Source organism: Leuciscus leuciscus (assembly GCF_965113295.1).
Source record: "Leuciscus leuciscus genome assembly, chromosome: 1".
NCBI classification, from domain to species: domain Eukaryota; kingdom Metazoa; phylum Chordata; class Actinopteri; order Cypriniformes; family Leuciscidae; genus Leuciscus; species Leuciscus leuciscus.
In genome coordinates, this window is record NC_138725.1 from 10,559,411 (window position 1) to 10,576,468 (window position 17,058).

The following is a 17,058-nucleotide window of genomic DNA, read 5'->3' on the forward strand; positions in this document are numbered from 1 at the left end:
ACACCAGTGGTGGGCTCAATTAATACCTGGCACTTAACTTTAGGTGGCACTCTGCAACGACCTTCGAACACCTTTTCACTTAGTGGAGGGATGGTGACGGCCTGTTTTCCACCGACTTTGACAAACCCAATCTTGCCATCAGGACTCAGGGTTTCGGTTTTCTCCACACTGGCTAACATCCTTCGTATCTTTGCTTCTGCAGGTTGTCCATATTTGTTGGCTGACTTCATATTCTCTCCTGTGACGAACACTGACTTGAACTCACTGATTATATTCATTCCAATGATTCCTGAAAGTCCTTTTATCTCCTCTGCTTGTGGGCTTGTGTCTGTCAGCACAAAGATGCATTTTCCTGGGAGAACCTTCCCCATACACTCCACATCAGCTTGCAGACATCCTAGAACCGGAATGTCAAGTCCATTAGCTGCAGTGAGTCGTACCCAGTGAGCAGATGACAGTCTCAGCTCTTGTTCTCCGAAGTGCTTCCTAAAGTGTGACTCTGTAATAGTGGACACTTCTGAGCCTGTATCCAGTAAGCAGTTTGTCTTAACACCAGCTATTCTAACTTCAACAGTCAGACAATCTCCAAATGCACCACTTTTCAACTTCTCTGTCACGTCGTCAGTCCATTCAGCTGTATGACTTCTTATCATAGATGGCCCAGGGCTGGTTTGAGCTGTACTTGATGGAACGTTTCTTGTGTTAGTCCCAGGCATCACTGCAGAACGTCGGGACTGATCAGTTACTGTAGTTGCTTCAGTACCTTGTGGACAGTACCTGCTTGTGTGCCCAGGTTCACCACAAGAATAACAGATGTATCTGCCATCACTGTCCTTTAGGGGTTGTCTTTTTGGACGACTCTGTTGAAGTTGTACTCTGCTATTACTGTGTACTGCTTGGTAAAGTTCATCTTGACGGGCAGCAATCTTCTGTATAGCTTCGTGCAGTTTTTCCAGTGTTAACGCCGTGGAAGCTTGCTCTGTTTGGCTCTCTGCGCTGAACTCGGCTGAGTCTTTCTTGTAGGTCATATGCGTATGAGCGTATCATCTCTCCTTGCATTTGCTTTCGTTCGTAGAAATCTTTCAGTCTGGTTCCAATTGGTACTTTGTCTCCATAGGTGTCTAGTAGGACTTGAAAGATATCATCGGTAGATTTTTCACCATCACCCAACATGAACCTCACAGTCGCTTTGGCCTCATCTTTGAGATGCTGTTTTGCCAACTCTACACAATCTTCTGCAGGTACTCTCATCACTTGGAAGGCAGATTTCATTGATGCAACCCACTCTTCAACGCTCAACTCTCCAGTTTTGGTCGAACGGCCACTGAACTCTGGCAGTTTTCTGTCCCTGGGAATGTAAATGGTAGCTGGGGGTGCTTGAGCGGTAGCCTGATGCTCGATGACAGCTCTTGCTAGTTACAGGGCCTCTCTTTGTTCAGTTCTTGCCTGGTTGAGTGCTCCCGCCTGTTCGGCAAACCGCCTCTGCATCTCCGCCATCTCCTTCTTCAGTTCCTCAAACTCTGCCATTCTTCAGCTTGTAGGCCTGGGACGTGTGACACAAAACAAAAAGGTAAATACAGTCTAATTCTATCCTGTTCGTGACGCCAAATGTAACGGGACTGTAAGTCTCGCCTCGTAGGGGAAAATTAAAACACTACTTTGGAAGACTTAAAAGCGAAAGGATCCTAGTCCCCGCTCCGGTGCTTTGAGCCTCAATATGCACGTTATGTGTATATGTTTTACCTTACACTATGTGAGGATAGACTACAGGAATAGGCAGTGTAGGCTTCAGGTGAGTATGTCAATACGGTGGCTTCCTGAAGTGTATGTAATGAAAAATAAATTTAAATTCACATCCCCACCCACCTAATCCTAATAGTGCAAGTGAGACGCCCCTACCCCAAGGTAAGTTCACAAATAACTGTCAAATGTCTTACGTTTTAACAATTAGTAATTTATTTTCCTTCCCTTTGTAAATTATATTTCTGCTGGAAGGATCTGTTTCAATAGCATAAAATACCAAAAAGTAACAAAAAAATAAAATAAAATAAAAAATAAACAGTTTTCTTGAAAGATCTTCAAATAGTTAACACTTTCAAAACAAACCCTTTTTTTAACACCTCAAAAGTGTTTCCCCAAAATGAATGTCAGTATAGGGGCACAAACTCATTTATAAACAACACTGGATGTTAGACCCTTATAGTTCAACACAAATTATTCACTTCAAAGAACCTCTTTCACTTGAATAGATCACACTGACTTCACTTAAATGATTCTTATGAATCAGTTTTACGATTCAGTCTCCAATCGACTCAGTTATCACAAGCACAGTACAAATTGAAAGTTGAAACACTCAGTTCGTTCAAACACTCAGTTCGTTCAAACACTCAGTTCGTTCAAACACTCAGTTCGTTATCAGTGAAGTGTTCGTGTGTGTGTGTGTGCGTATCGAACTGTTGTACCAGTTTGTGGCGATGACAACTTTGATGTGATGACCTGTGATGACTTGCGATGACTTGAACAACAGCTGTAACGATTTAATGAACAGCTGAGACAGGACAGTGAGATGTCGTAAGGATGGCAGGGCAAATAAAAATGAAAAAAACACAGAAAAGTTTCAGCGTGGCCCAGGAAAACTCAGGAACTTTCTGGAACAAAATGGCGCAGCTCAGCCCAGCTCGCACGCGGCACGCATAGATCAAATGATCTGGATCACACAAAAAAACGTCTTTCAAAAACAAATCTTCACCATTGACGATCGTCAGTCTCCCAAAAACAAATCAGCTCACATAAGCATTCTCGCGCACTGAAAAGTGCACTCAAATGATTCTCAGAAAAAATAAATGCCTCGTTCCAACACGGTCTGTAGATCACCCAGAAAAACAGCAGGACGCTCAAAAATTCTTAGTCAGACTAACGGAAAAACAACTGTTCTGAATGAAACTCACGGCTCTAGCAACTCTCTCTCGTGCTCTAAACCAGTCTCCAACACCGTTCTCCGTCCGATGACGCAATCGACCGAACCTCTGTTTCAACTGCGTCTACAGTTTCACATGACAATGTTGATTTACACTAAACTCACGAAACTTAATCCGAACGTGCACCACTGTTTTACATTACAGCTTCAACGGAAAAAATATCGACCTCTTGTACAGCAATCATGGCGTGTCTGCCTCGTAAACTATTGCGCTCTCTTCTTCTTCCCAGACGTCTTTGCATCTCCCGCGAACACGCCGGAGAAAGAAAAACCTGTCAAAATAAAAGTCCCCATTGAGAAAAATACCTCCGTTACACATTCTCTATTCATTGTCTGATTACTTTGTGTATGATCTTTGCCTGCCTTCATTGATATCTGTCTCTAGGATTACCTTTTGGATTTGACTGCCTGTTTGGATTGTTTCTGGAGTTTGACCCTTGCCTGCCTTCATTGATATCTGTCTCTAGGATTACCCTTTGGATTTTGACTGCCTGTTCGGATTGTTGCTGGAGTTTGACCTTATCGCTTGCCTGCTCTTCTTCTGCCTTTGGATACCCCTTGGTTTGGTTGCCCTTTGGACATTTACCAGTGTTTTTACACATTGCCTATTTCTACTCAGTCTGCTGCCTACACTTAATAAACTTCAGCACATGGATTCTAATACTGCCTCCGCCTCCTCCTTACATGGAGTTGGGAATTGGAGAAGAAAAACAGACATAAGTTATATGTTGATGAATTCAATGCAGAATTGAAACATTATTCTGAAAGTGTTTGAGCATATTTTTAAAAGAGAAAAAGAGATAAGGTTGTATCCAAAATATTTAAAGTTATTATTTAAATATATCTTCAGATTCTATCAAATACTTCAGTAAGTACTTTTTTTCACTGAATGTGAACATGTGGCTTCAGTAATGACCAATGTTTCTTACCAATTACTGTCATAGTAATGTATATTGTATTACTGCTTTTCTGATTTGCTAAACTGACATCGCTAAACCTCATTCTCTGAGCCAAATCCTCAGTAGCCTAAACCAATTTGTTGAATAAATCACTCTTTCTGTAAAACATTCAACAAGTTCAGGGAGTTAAAAAAACATTGTTTGTAAATCTCCTGCACTCTTTTTGCAAAACTCTCAACACATTATCTCATGAGTATGAGGAAGAGGATGAGTATGAGGAAGAGGATTCAATTCAATTCAATTGAATCGAGGGTTGTCCCCTTGACTGGCAAGAGAGGACACCGCCTGTGATGTTGAGTCAAGTCAGCTTATTTATATAGCGCTTATTATAACACAGAGTGTTTCAAAGCAGCTTTACAGAGAGAACAGGAAAATAATGCAACAAAGTTTGTTACAAGTTATTTGTTTGTTGTTTTGTTAAAAGTTATTAATTTAGTTCATATAGGCGCTCTGGAGAAAACCGTGATGATCGTCCAGCTCAGTTCAGTTCTCATATAATGGTATCAATGCAGGAGATCAATAATATTGTTGAATATTAAATTAAATGGACAAAAAAGTAGACAAATTCCTCAGCACAATGAAGTCAAGATGCTGATAGACTGAATCTCTCACTGTGACTGTAACATGCTTTCCCTGCAGAGTTTTCTTTGAACTTTCTTTTTTTTTTTCAGTTTGACTACTGTATTATAACAGTAAGCAAGTGCTGAGTACACAGACATTCAGTGCTATACAATATTCAGTACAATACTACACTTGGAGTGCACACAATATACAGTTCATTCACCTCACTACTGTACATTGTGATTGCTATACTTGTTTGTGTAATTGCTAGATTAATTAACTTTGTTACAATATAGTTTTTTTCTGTAAACTGCATGCTCTCTGTAGTGACTCATGAAGGATTTATTTTCATTTTGCTGCTGAATATGCATTTCAATGAGACAGAGTAATATAATTGATATCTGTTTCCTACTTATTTGTGATATACAATAATACTATAATTATTAGCAGTTTCTGTCTTTTCTTTTTTTCTTTTAATAGACTTCCAGGAAAGAGATCAGAACAACGCTTCACCCCCAACTTAAACGTTCAATTTGATAATCTTGAATGAAGTGAATTATATAGCCCTGACTTAACAAAAACAAAACAAAACAAGGAAACACATTCCTTTTGGCGTGTTTTGAGTCAGTTTTTGGGCTATAAATGTGTCTGGGACCTGGCAACCTTGACACAGTTTGACAGAAGCTGCACTTCTGAAGGACTGAAGCACAGCTCCAGCGACACCACCAAAGACCCATTGAGCCTTCTAGGCCTGCGACATCAGAATGTCTGGTAAGTTCATTTTAATAGTTAATACTCTACATTTTTGTGTTATTTGTTTATGTAGCCTATTTTGTGTATTTATTTACTTCTAAAATATTCCCAAGCACTCTCGGACAGTGCGATAGTATTAAATTAACAGACAGTCCCCACCAGGATTTTACATTTGTGTTCACATTTTTGCAGCCTAAACTGACTGATTTTGCTCTGGCATTTCTCAAATATTGTGTGGCATTTTTTTGTCACAATTACCTGTAAATATTGTTGTGCTTAATTGCTGAAATTGTTGTCCTGGTCCCCCATGCACAGGGCAATAATGACACCAGCATAGAAATACTCATAATTCTTCTTTGCTGAAAATATAGAATGTGTCAGACACCACAGCTTTCAAACGATCTATGAATCAGTATGTTTCCATCCACGGATTTTTATGAGCATTTTAAAATATGGCATATATACTCCGTGTGCAGTGCAGGAGCAGCACGCGTGCTTTCACATATGCTGCGTTTGCAGTGCGCAACTGATCCACGGCTGTACCACAAACACATAATCACTATTTTTATTTCAAATCCAGAAGTTATCAGCAACTTTTATTTAAAAAAAGTTTTCTTTTGAATTTAAATCTTATTACAAAAAATCTTGCATGTCACAAAAAACTTGTTTTTCCACCTCTACGAATGGTGTTGTTCATAATGTCGCCTTGTTGAGGTAAATTGTAGTTTGCCTTGCTTTACCCCGGTCTAACTGTAAAGTAAAAAAAGATGACTGAAAAATAGTAGAATTAAATTAAATACATTTATGGTGAGATTACTATATTTTATTCAATTAAATGGTGAGATTACTACATTTTATTTAATTAAACGCATAAACGGGCGTTATTCGACGGTTTTCCCAAACAACAGGCATCTTTAGGCATCCCAAAGCAAGATGACTTTATGGCATTTCGTCTGCGGGCTCTGATACACAAGTCATTTATGTACAACATTTCTTTTCATAGTGATATTTAGTGCCAGTTTATCAGGAAGTGAAGATTTTGTTCTCTTCGACTCTATGCTATATTCCAATTTTGCGCATAAAGTTAAATTCGCACCTTTGGATGTAAACATACAGTAGTGAGTATATACAGGTCAGGTAGGCTACTATACATTTTAAATGTTATAAATTATTATTTCATGTGCTTACAATTCAACAATTAGGCTATATCAATTCAAATGAGCTTTATTGGCATGACTTGTACAGTATTGCCAAATCATTGGCCATTACATAGGCAATGAACAAATAATCAATAAAATTAATCAGTAAACAAATGCATGAATACATTTATAAAAAAAAACAATAAAAAAACACAATTACTAAAATATCAAACAATCAAAATAATAATTATTTGAAAATTTGTAAAATTATTTATCCATCTGAGGTTCCACTGGTTGTCCTCATTTCATGGCATGAGGAGACATGTTTTGCAGCAATTATTTCACATTTGGGCATTTCTCCCAGTACATATGGGAGTTTCTGTGTGTCTGATATGGATTCGAATTCAGGGTATATTTGGGAAATGTTTGCAAATTGTTTTTGTTTTAGTGTATTATATTTGGGGCATGAGGTCAGAAAGTACAGCTCTGTCTCGACCTGTCCCCTGTCACACTGGGAGCAGAGTCTCTCCTCTCTTATATCTTTGTCTATTGTTGTAATTTAGTTTTTTCTTTTTCTTTTACAATTTACTATAATATTATCAGAGATTGCATTCACATTGCAGCCACTTTTTATTTTATGAAGCTCAACAATCTTTTGCTGCCCATCAGAACTATATTCTGTGGTTTTACGCATTGTCATAATAATTTCTAGGGTGCATTGGGTAAAAACATTTATTTCATAATGTGATTCACTACATCCACTACTGTCACGGAGTCACCAGATCTGCACACTCTGCACACTCGATCACTCTCCCCGGAGTTCAGATTCACTGCACATGCACATCATCATCTACACACACTATAAAGAGACACTTCCCCTTCATTTCATTGTCTGGTCTCGTCCTTACCTGACGTACAGACTCTCTACTCACCTGAAGATCACTGAACTGAACTCTACCCTCGATTCTCTGATCATCCGTCTTCTGTCTCCAGTCATCAGTCTGCCGTATTCAGCTCCGCCATCTGCAAACATACATCTATATTATTATCCAGCTAAGTTCATCATCCTGATCCGGTTCTCCATTTGCATACTCATATAAAACATCAGTTTCATATTTACCTGTCTATCTCTCTGTATCGTGACCACTACACACTCCCACCAGTTGGACAGAGAATATATCCACACCCAAATAGCTCCACTTTTCACAACTTAAAGGTGCTCTAAGTTATGTCACGCGTTTTTTAGGGCAAAACATTTTTTTTCACATACAGCAAACATCTCCTCACTATCCGCTCGCTGCCTGTCCCCTGAACACACTGTAAAAAAACGCGGTCTCTTTAGACAGCCCAGGCTCCACAAACGGCAACAAAAACAAACTGGGCCAACCTGCACCAGTAAACATAACAAACTGTTCCAGCCAATAACCAACAAGAAGGATTTGGGGTGGGGTTTGGGGGGTTAGTGTGCGGATGAGGAGGAGGGAGGGTCTTGTTTTGTTTGACAATACTTTAAACGTCAACAAGAAGTGACGCCACCCAACATCACTTAGAGCACCTTTAATGAAACAAGAAACACAAGCAGATTTAACAGATTATGAAGATGCAGAATATCACGTTGGCTTTTATTTTTAAAAGCCTTTTGAACAATTAGAGCCAGTCTATTTAGAGTTTTGAGAAGGCAAAACAAACCCTAGATCAAGACTTAATCGCACCAAATACAGAACTAACAGCTTGCAAGGAGCAGTAAAAATATGTTTTTATCTTGATGATGTTCTGGCAGCTATGGTGAGGTAAATTTATGTAAAAAAATATATATGTCTGCATGCACTATATGTCTACATGCACTGCATTTATGCTAATTTGTTTTATTTTCAGGTATTAGTTCAAGTGACATCTTATACATAGTTGACAATTTTGACAGACCAGGAGGTGCCAGTGCAGACAGCACCTATGCTGGAACTGGAACATTTGCGAGTGCTTTTGAAAACAAACCAGGAAAGAGAGTCCCCAAGGCTGGAGCTTATGCAGAAGCAGGAGTTGGACTAGCTAGTGCTGCATACAGTGTGTTTGAGGCACAAGCCAAAGGGCCCAACGCCACAGCTAGGGCTGACGCCAATTTGATTAAAGCCGGAGCAGTAGCTCGAGCTGAAGTCGGCAGTGCATCAGCTAAAGCCGGTCCAATAGGTGTGAAAGTGGGACTTGGAGTTGACACGGGTGCATCTGTTGGTGCTGATGGGTTGGAGGTCAAAGTCCTGGGAACTGGATTCACAATTGGTCCTAAACTCGGTGTATCTATTCTGGGTTCAGAAGCGTCATGTTGCGTCATGTAATGCAATAAAATCATGAAGACAAAAACATTAGCCTGAATATATATAAACTTTACTCTCAATGTACCGCTTTATTGTTGCATTTAGTATTTTTGTTTAGCTATAAATCTACTACTTAAAGAATATAAAAACTATGGTCCATTTTAGATGTTATAATTGTATAATTGTTGAGACTTGTTTTCCTTTTAAAAAGTAATTATGTTGTTATGCTGGTATGCTTTTCTCTTCAGCACTTTCATTTCCAGTGTATAACTAATATGTAATATGTTCACAGAACTTTCTGGAGACTTTGGACTTTTTAAACAATACAATTCGGTTTTTCCACAGTTTTTGCAGTTTTCTTTTGTGAAATCATTCAATCAGATGGTGACCTGTGTATGTATACGTGGGTTCAGGCAAATAAAATGTGAAAAAGGGTGTGTGATTTGTGCATTAATCAAACATTTTAGAGAAAATAATAAGTGTTATGGGTATTTGTAAGGAGTATGGCATTTTTCTTTTAAATATTCTCTTCTGTTGTTTTGTGGATAGACATAAAAAAAGAAAAAACAAATCTTTAATTTTCCTTTAAAGGATAACTGTCGCCAAAATGTAACCTGGGGTCTTTTTGTGAATCAAAAACTTTCATTTAAAAGCATAATTAGGATGGAAACGTCACTTTTAAGATTGAGCGTATTTTCAATTTCGGTCAAATTGCCTTTTGAATGGGAGTGAATGGGGCATGACTATCATAGCATCAAAATCACTATCTTTAAAACACTAAGAAGGCTCGACACAACATGAAACTGTGCTGGAAGTATCACCAGGGGCTCTACGCATGAACTCCAGCATTGAGAACAGTGTTTGTGTACACAGAGTTTGCTAAAAAGAAAGGTTTTGAAGAACTCACTGAAGCTGTTGTTGTTTCCGGCCGCCGGCATTTTGTCAGTCAAAAATAGTCGATCTCCGAATCTTGAGAAAACACTGACACAGCACTGAGTGGGGTTTAAGTTAGAGGTTCCCAAAGACTGATCTGTCACCTACCCTTACACACCCAGACCAGAACAAAGAGTTATACCAATAATTTTAGAGTTGTTTGGGGTCAATTCATGTACCCCAGGGGGTAGCACCTGGTTTCGGGGGAGAGGGGAGATATCTTGAAGAGACATCACCCAAAGAGGAGAAGTTCTCAATCTTTCTCATTAAACCAATGCATGCAATGAAATTAAGACTATTTTAACAATCGCACTGAGACATTTAAAATGATATCAAACATGAAAAGGAAAAACAATAGATTCGCAAGATACATCAGGGAGTAACTCCGGGGGAGAGGAAGGGCGAGGGAGAGGGGGATGCAGAGATAAGGAAAGAGAAAAGTTTGGACAAGACAATGTCCTGTGTTTCTTAGCGATATTCTGTCCAGGGTGTGTTTTATGGCTTTTTTACTTTGTTTACTTTGAAAGAATGTTGGTAGCAAGAATTTTGATTTCTGTTGGTTGTTGATTGTTGAATGTTGATTTCCATAGTAGAAAATAAATACCATGGAAGTCAATGGCTATATCAACTGTCTGGATGCCAAAATTCTTTTGTGAATTATATTCTAGTATAATAGTATAATATACAATATTTTGTGTTCAGCAGAAGAAAGAAATCCATACAGGTTTGGAACAACTTGAGGGTGAGTAAATGATGACAGAATTTTCATTTCGGGCTGAACTATCCCTTTGAAGCTGCGGATTCACCTTATGTAGACCTTAATCTCTTTAAATATCACAAAATGGCCATGTCAGTCAGTTTCTTAATAAACACAAGATGTTTTTGTTATTGTGTTTCAGTGGAAACAAGCTAAACTGAATGGAAATCAGTTACATTTCTCAAATTTAATACAGATTCAGGAATATGAATGATTACCTGATTAAGCAGTGATAAGGCACAGGATATCATCAAGTCCCAGGTCAGGTGATTATGCTGTCGACAACAACTCGGTGTATAATCAATGTCAGCATGATCAGGAGGGGGGTGCTTTTTTTTAATTGTCCATCTTCATCAGCCTTCATTCCTACTAAAGGAGCAATGTGCTCTGCATGCAAGCACTGATGGATGCAAGACATGGGCTATGTTTGCAGTGTAACTTTCTTGCTTAGGTTCATGTCTCCTGCACTTCAAGAAATGTGTTAAATGACATTAGAACTTTATTCAGGAAATTCGTGATAAACTTTACTAAAGCAATGTGCATTTTTTAAGTATGTAGATGCACCATTGTTTGAAACTGTGCTAGAGAAGTCATGTAAGTATGTCAGGTGCTTCAACAAACAAGACTTCTGTAAAGGATGCATCTGTGTTTTCTCTCTAATGAGGAAGCGTTACACTACTGAGAAGTGCGCATGCAAAACCAAAATGGGCGTTTACCAATAAGTGGCCAATTTCAAACTACAATAAATGTTTTTCAACCATTTTTCAACAGACTTGCTAAACCACCCCACCCCTAAACCAAGCCCCTAATGGATTAGAGAAAATCGGGGTATAGGATGCACCTTGTGTTTTCTCTCTAATAAGGAAGCATCAATTAACTACTGAGAAGCCCACATGCAAAACCAAAATGGGCATTTACCAATTAGTGGCAATTTTCAAACTACAATTGGAGTTTTTCAACCATTTTTCAAAAGACTTGCTAAAATCATGAGGGCCCACCCCTAAACCAAACCCCCAGTGTATTAGAGCAAATGAGGTAACACCATTGAAAGTGCCCATCATTTGCCCTATCTATTTGGCTACAGTTGTTGCCCAATTAAAAACATTTTAAACTAGACAATTTATTATGAATATTTAGTTTGGGATAATTTGACTAATTTGTAACACAAATAGGAGTTTGTATTTGCATTTTTTTTATTGTTAATGTTTTCCCAGATTTTGCAGTAATGTCAACACTTAATTTCACTTTCATTATTTCATCAGTGACAATAGCGCCCTCTTGTGCCCTACATATTCAAATAATGTCATTTCTGCATGTCATTGTTTTGTTACAATTTATTTGAGTTTCTTCTGAAATGTGATGCTTCATGAGAGGAAAAGATTGAAATTAAGGTTATTTGTTGAAAACTTCATATTTTAAGTGGTAATTTTCACTGGTTTAAATGCACATCACTACACAATTTCCACATATGTTTAAATGTTTGTTCTAAAACAGCCAACACAATATTAATAAACTGCAGTCCTTTGGTTCTTTAAAACATTTCTCTCCTGTTTTAAGCACTGAAACATGAACGGACTCAATAAAACATGTGCAGAGATTCAGACCTATCTGTACTGTAGAAGTTTGGTACAATTCTGGGCATTATTAGTATCGGGTAATTTGCCAGATACAGCCTTGGATCCATTAGCGCCTGCACTAAGCCATCTGGCTGATATCTCTAAATATGCTCTAACTTTAATAATGTTCAACCAAGGGAAAAAAGGCTTCTGGGGGGTGTTGGGCTCGAGGTCATGGTGCAAAGGACCCTAGGTTGATTTTACACCGAACCGTTCCTTTAAAGGGTGCAAATCCCTTGTGCAAACTATTCTGACTTGCAATGGACTGTTCACCCAAAAATTATTATTCTGTCCTCATTTAATTATCCTCATGTTGTTTAAAACTGGATTTTCATGATAAATACAACGCTTCTGATCCTCTGGATTCAGCTGGAAACTCCCAATGCTTCACATGAATAGCCAGGACTTCCTCATGCTGGTGTGTGTGTGTGTGTGTGTGTGTGTGTGTGTGTGTGTGTGTGTGTGTGTGTGTGTGTGTGTGTGTGTGTGTGTGTGTGTGTGTGTGTGTGTGTGTGTGTGTGTGTGTCTGTGTGTATCGCATTATAGTGAAACAAGTGCTGCCAAGTCTACAGTCTTCTCTCAATCTTACAAGTGAAGTTCAGTACATATGTAGGACACCGATCAAGGAAGTAATCACTCCACCAAATGTCATCAAAGCTCTTGAGTCTGACTTCAATGAGAAAGCAGCAGAGAATAGTTGTATTTCTTAAGAAGATCTATGTTTTCTGTCAAAAATGGAAACAGGCATCAGACACAAAGAAAGATGGTCATTGTGAAATGCCTTTGCCTTTCAAAGAAGACAGACCAAACTTGCCCAATAATAAAGGATGTGCTATTCATCGCCTCAAAAGCTTAGAAAAAAGGCTTAAAAGAGTCGAGAAATATTATAAAGACTATGTAGACTTTATGAATGAAACAATTGCTCGAGGAGATGCTGAGAAGGTCCCAGCTGAAGAAGCAGGCAAGAACCCTGCTTGGTACATTCCCCATCATGGGGTTTATCATCCTCAAAAACCTGGAGAGATCCGTTTAGTCTTTGATTGCTCAGCAAAGTTCCAAGGTTCATCCATCAATGACCATTTGCTAACTGGTCCAGAGTTAACAAACACCCTTGTAGGTGTTCTCTGTCGCTTCAGCAAGGGTCCGGTGGCAATCATGTGTGACACAGAGCGCATGTTTCACCAATTTCATGTAAAGGAAGAAGATCAAGACTACTTACGGTTCCTCTGGTGGGAGAAAGGAGATCTAGAATCCAAGCCACAGGTCTATAGGATGAAAGTAGAACTTTTCGGTGCAGGATACTTAAAGATGAGTTGTTGACAAAGTGGGAAGCTTGGCTTACAGATCTGCGAAACCTGGCTGAGAGAGATGTTATCTCCCGTCTGTCACGATCCACACACGAAGGAACGGGAAAAGGGAAGATCCAAGTGCAGTAATTATATTTATTGGGGAATTCCGTAAGCATAAATCCAGTCCAGGCAATTAGTCGTCGTCATAAATCCATCCAAAAACAAGAACACAAACAGGAAACACAGGGAACAGAAGTGGCGTGATAATAGACAAGGAATCCGTAACAAACACTAGACAGGCAGGGCATATATAACAAAGAACTAACAGTGAATAACAGGGAACAGCTGGGTATAATGATGACGGGGCACAGCTGAGTGTAATGAACAGTGATTGGTACAGAGAAGGATTGTGGGGAATGCAGTTCATGAATAGGATGAGACCGTGGGGAAGAGGACCTCTAATGGACACACAAACCAGACACTGTGACATAACCCCCCCCTCTACGGAGCGGCTACCAGACGCTCCAAGATGTAACAACAGACAAAACAAGAGTCCAGGTGGGAGGTGGAATGGTGGAGGATCAGGGGGAGGGATGGAGGGCCAGGTCCATGAAGGGGAACAAGAACAGGGGGTGACGGCTTAGCCGACGGCCAGGGCAAAACAGACGACTCATCGGGCAGCCAGGGCGGAGCAGGCGACAGTCGACCAGATGACCAGGGCGGAGACTTTCCTTTGGGCGGCCATGGCGGAGACGACAGTCCATCGGGCGTCCAGGGCGGAGACTTTCCCTCGGGCGGCCATGGCGGAGACGACCCTTCGGGCGGCCACGGAACAGGTACCGGCTCAGGAACAGGAACGGACACCGGCTCAGGAACCGGAACAGTCTCTGGATCGGCAGACGTGACGTGAACAGTCTCTGGACCGGCTGACGTCCTGTGCCTCCTCCACGCATACAGTACCGCCACAGCATAAAAGAGGAAGACAGCCCTCTTGGCCATGGCCGGACTGATGGTGGGCAGTTCCGAGACGATCTCAGGGATGATAGCGGGCTGCACGGGGATGATCTCTGGGACCACAGCGGGCTGCACAGGAACAGACAGCGGCTCAGGCACAGGAACAGTCTCTGGATCGGCAGACGTGATCTGAACAGTTTCTGGACCGGCCGACGTCCTGTGCCTCCTCCACGCATGCAGTACCGCCACAGCATAAAAGAGGAAGACAGCCCTCTTGGCCATGGCCGGACTGATGGTGGGCAGTTCTGAGACAATCTCAGGGATGACAGCGGGCTGCACGGGAACGATCTCCGGGACCACAGTGGGCTGCACGGGGACGATCTCCGGAATGACAGCGGGCTGCACGGGAACGATCTCCGGGACCACAGCGGGCTGCACGGGAACGATCTCCGGGACCACAGCGGGCTGCACGGGAACGATCTCCGGGATGACCTCTGGTTCACTGGGGAGGCAGAAAGTCTTCCTCCTCCTCCGCCGTTTATTATGGCGAGGTGCAAGCTCCGGGCTGGACAGGACCAGCGGTGAAGGACGCTCAGGGCTGAACATCACCGGCCCATGGTCAGAGAATGACCGAAATGGAGAATGCTGTCGGTGCTCACCTCTAGTTTCTCCTCCCCTGTGTCCTCCACGAGTTCCCCTAAACTTGACCAGACGGGTTCCCCTAAAAGACTCTCTGTCCCACGTGGAAGGCTGCTCAGGGGACTTGACCGCCACGGCCTCCTCAGTCTGACAGGTCCATAACGCCAGGCACTGAAAAATATTCATACGAGGGGGAACCTCTTCAACTCTTGAACTCCACCTCTGCTGCCCCCTCTCGGACCTTGTGGTTGAGGAAAACCCGCGAAAATCCATACTGCTGGATCTTGTAGTGACGGATTCCTTCTGTCACGATCCACACACGAAGGAACGGGAAAAGGGAAGATCCAAGTGCAGTAAATATATTTATTGGGGAATTCCGTAAGCATAAATCCAGTCCAGGCAATTAGTCGTCATCATAAATCCATCCAAAAACAAGAACACAAACAGGAAACACAGGGAACAGAAGTGGCGTGATAATAGACAAGGAATCCGTAACAAACACTAGACAGGCAGAGCATATATAACAAAGAACTAACAACGATAGCAAAGCAGTGTCTTCATATATCTACAAATCCACTAGGTGCAGGAAACTGAGAAGATGCACTGAAGAGCAAAGGATGGCGAATCTTCCCCAGGAATGTATGGAGACAACCCCTCCTTTCACATACTGTGGGATGGACTGTTTTGGTCCTTTCTACGTCAAAGAAGGAAGAAAGGAGTTGAAGCGCTATGGCCTTCTACTTACATGTATGTTTTCCAGGGCTGTCCATGTAGAAATGCTGGATGATTTATCCACTGACGCATTCATTAATGCTTTGCATGCTTTCATTGCCATACGTGGACCCTGTGCGTCAACTTAGATCTGACCAGGGCACTAATTTCGTTGGTGCAAGACGAGAATTTGCTGAAGCACTAAAGGAAATTAACCAAGAACGCCTAAAGGAGTTTGGCGGTGAATGCATCACGGACCCCCCATCAGCCAGTCACATGGGTGGCATTTGGGAGAGGCAAATTCGGACAATGAGAAGTGTTTTGACATCCATTCTGGATCAGTCAGCTCAAAGACTTGATAGTGCCTCACTAAGAACATTTCTCTATGAAGTCATGGCTATCGTGAATAGCAGACCCTTAACCACAGAGCATCTGAATGATCCATCTGGTCCGCAGCTTCTTACACCTACCACCACCTGGAGAGTTTGTAAAGGAAGACCTTTACCTTTGTAAGAGATGGCATAAGGTGCAGTATTTAGCAAATGTGTTCTGGTCACGATGGAGAAAGGAATATCTTCTAAACCTGCAACACAGGCAGAAATGGCACAAACGTCGCAGAAATCCAAAGGTTAATGACGTTGTCATTCTGAAAGATGACACAGCTCCACGCAGTCAGTGGAAGCTAGCGAAGGTAACAGAAGTGCACAGTGGTACAGATGGCTGTGTGAGAACAGTGAAGTTATTGATCAGTGATTCGACACTGGATAAAAAGGGCAAACGTGTGTAACGATCGTTACTGTGTATTCATGCTTATCACATTATAGTGCAGTGTGCCCTTTAAGAGAGATGGTTACGTCACTCATGATGTGTACTTTGCGTGATGACGTTGTTTTGAGATGTGAGAGAAGAATGAGTTAAGACCATTGTAGATGCTAGACGTGCTCTACCCTTTTCCTGTATATTTTATTTGTTGAGTTTTGTGACGCTAAGAAAGAGCAGCTCTCATGTATGAGAGGATTGCATTGCCTGTGCACTTATCATTAAACGTGCGTGATACAGCCTTTTTCGCCTTCAAGCTCTTTCTTCCCTCGATTTCTCTCGAGTTATCCGGTCCAAGCGTTACAATTGGCGCCCGAACAACTTGAAGCTGGATCCGTCATCTACGTGGAACCTGGTATTTCTACATCTCATTCTCCGGTCGTGTGTGGAGGTCTTTGGAACGATCCGGCTGGTACGACAGAGACTGGTGGGATTAGCTTGCTAACGCTGGACGACACGTGCGCGGACCGCGTGCTATGCTGTGTGAGCGGAAAATTTTCCACTTCAGCCTGATTGTTTTTGTTTAGTTTTTCTTTTTCTTCGAAATAACCGTGTGCTACATTTTTTTTTCTTCCTCTTCCAAACTGGTCCCAAACGCAGACTGACATTTTTTTTTGCTCGTAATTTTTGTGGAAATTTCAG

At 41.3% G+C, this 17,058-nt stretch overlaps 2 long non-coding RNA genes across 2 annotated transcripts in view; one reads left to right on the top strand and one right to left on the bottom strand.

Moving 5' to 3' along the window:
* LOC309492842 overlaps positions 1–17,058 on the bottom strand; it is a 66,909-nt gene that overhangs the window by 18,705 nt on the left and 31,146 nt on the right. The window lies entirely within an intron of this gene.
* Positions 3,762–9,116, top strand: LOC309482174. The gene is made up of 3 exons (XR_014200253.1): positions 3,762–3,845; positions 4,978–5,268; positions 8,265–9,116. It is a non-coding gene; the product is annotated as an uncharacterized lncRNA (long non-coding RNA).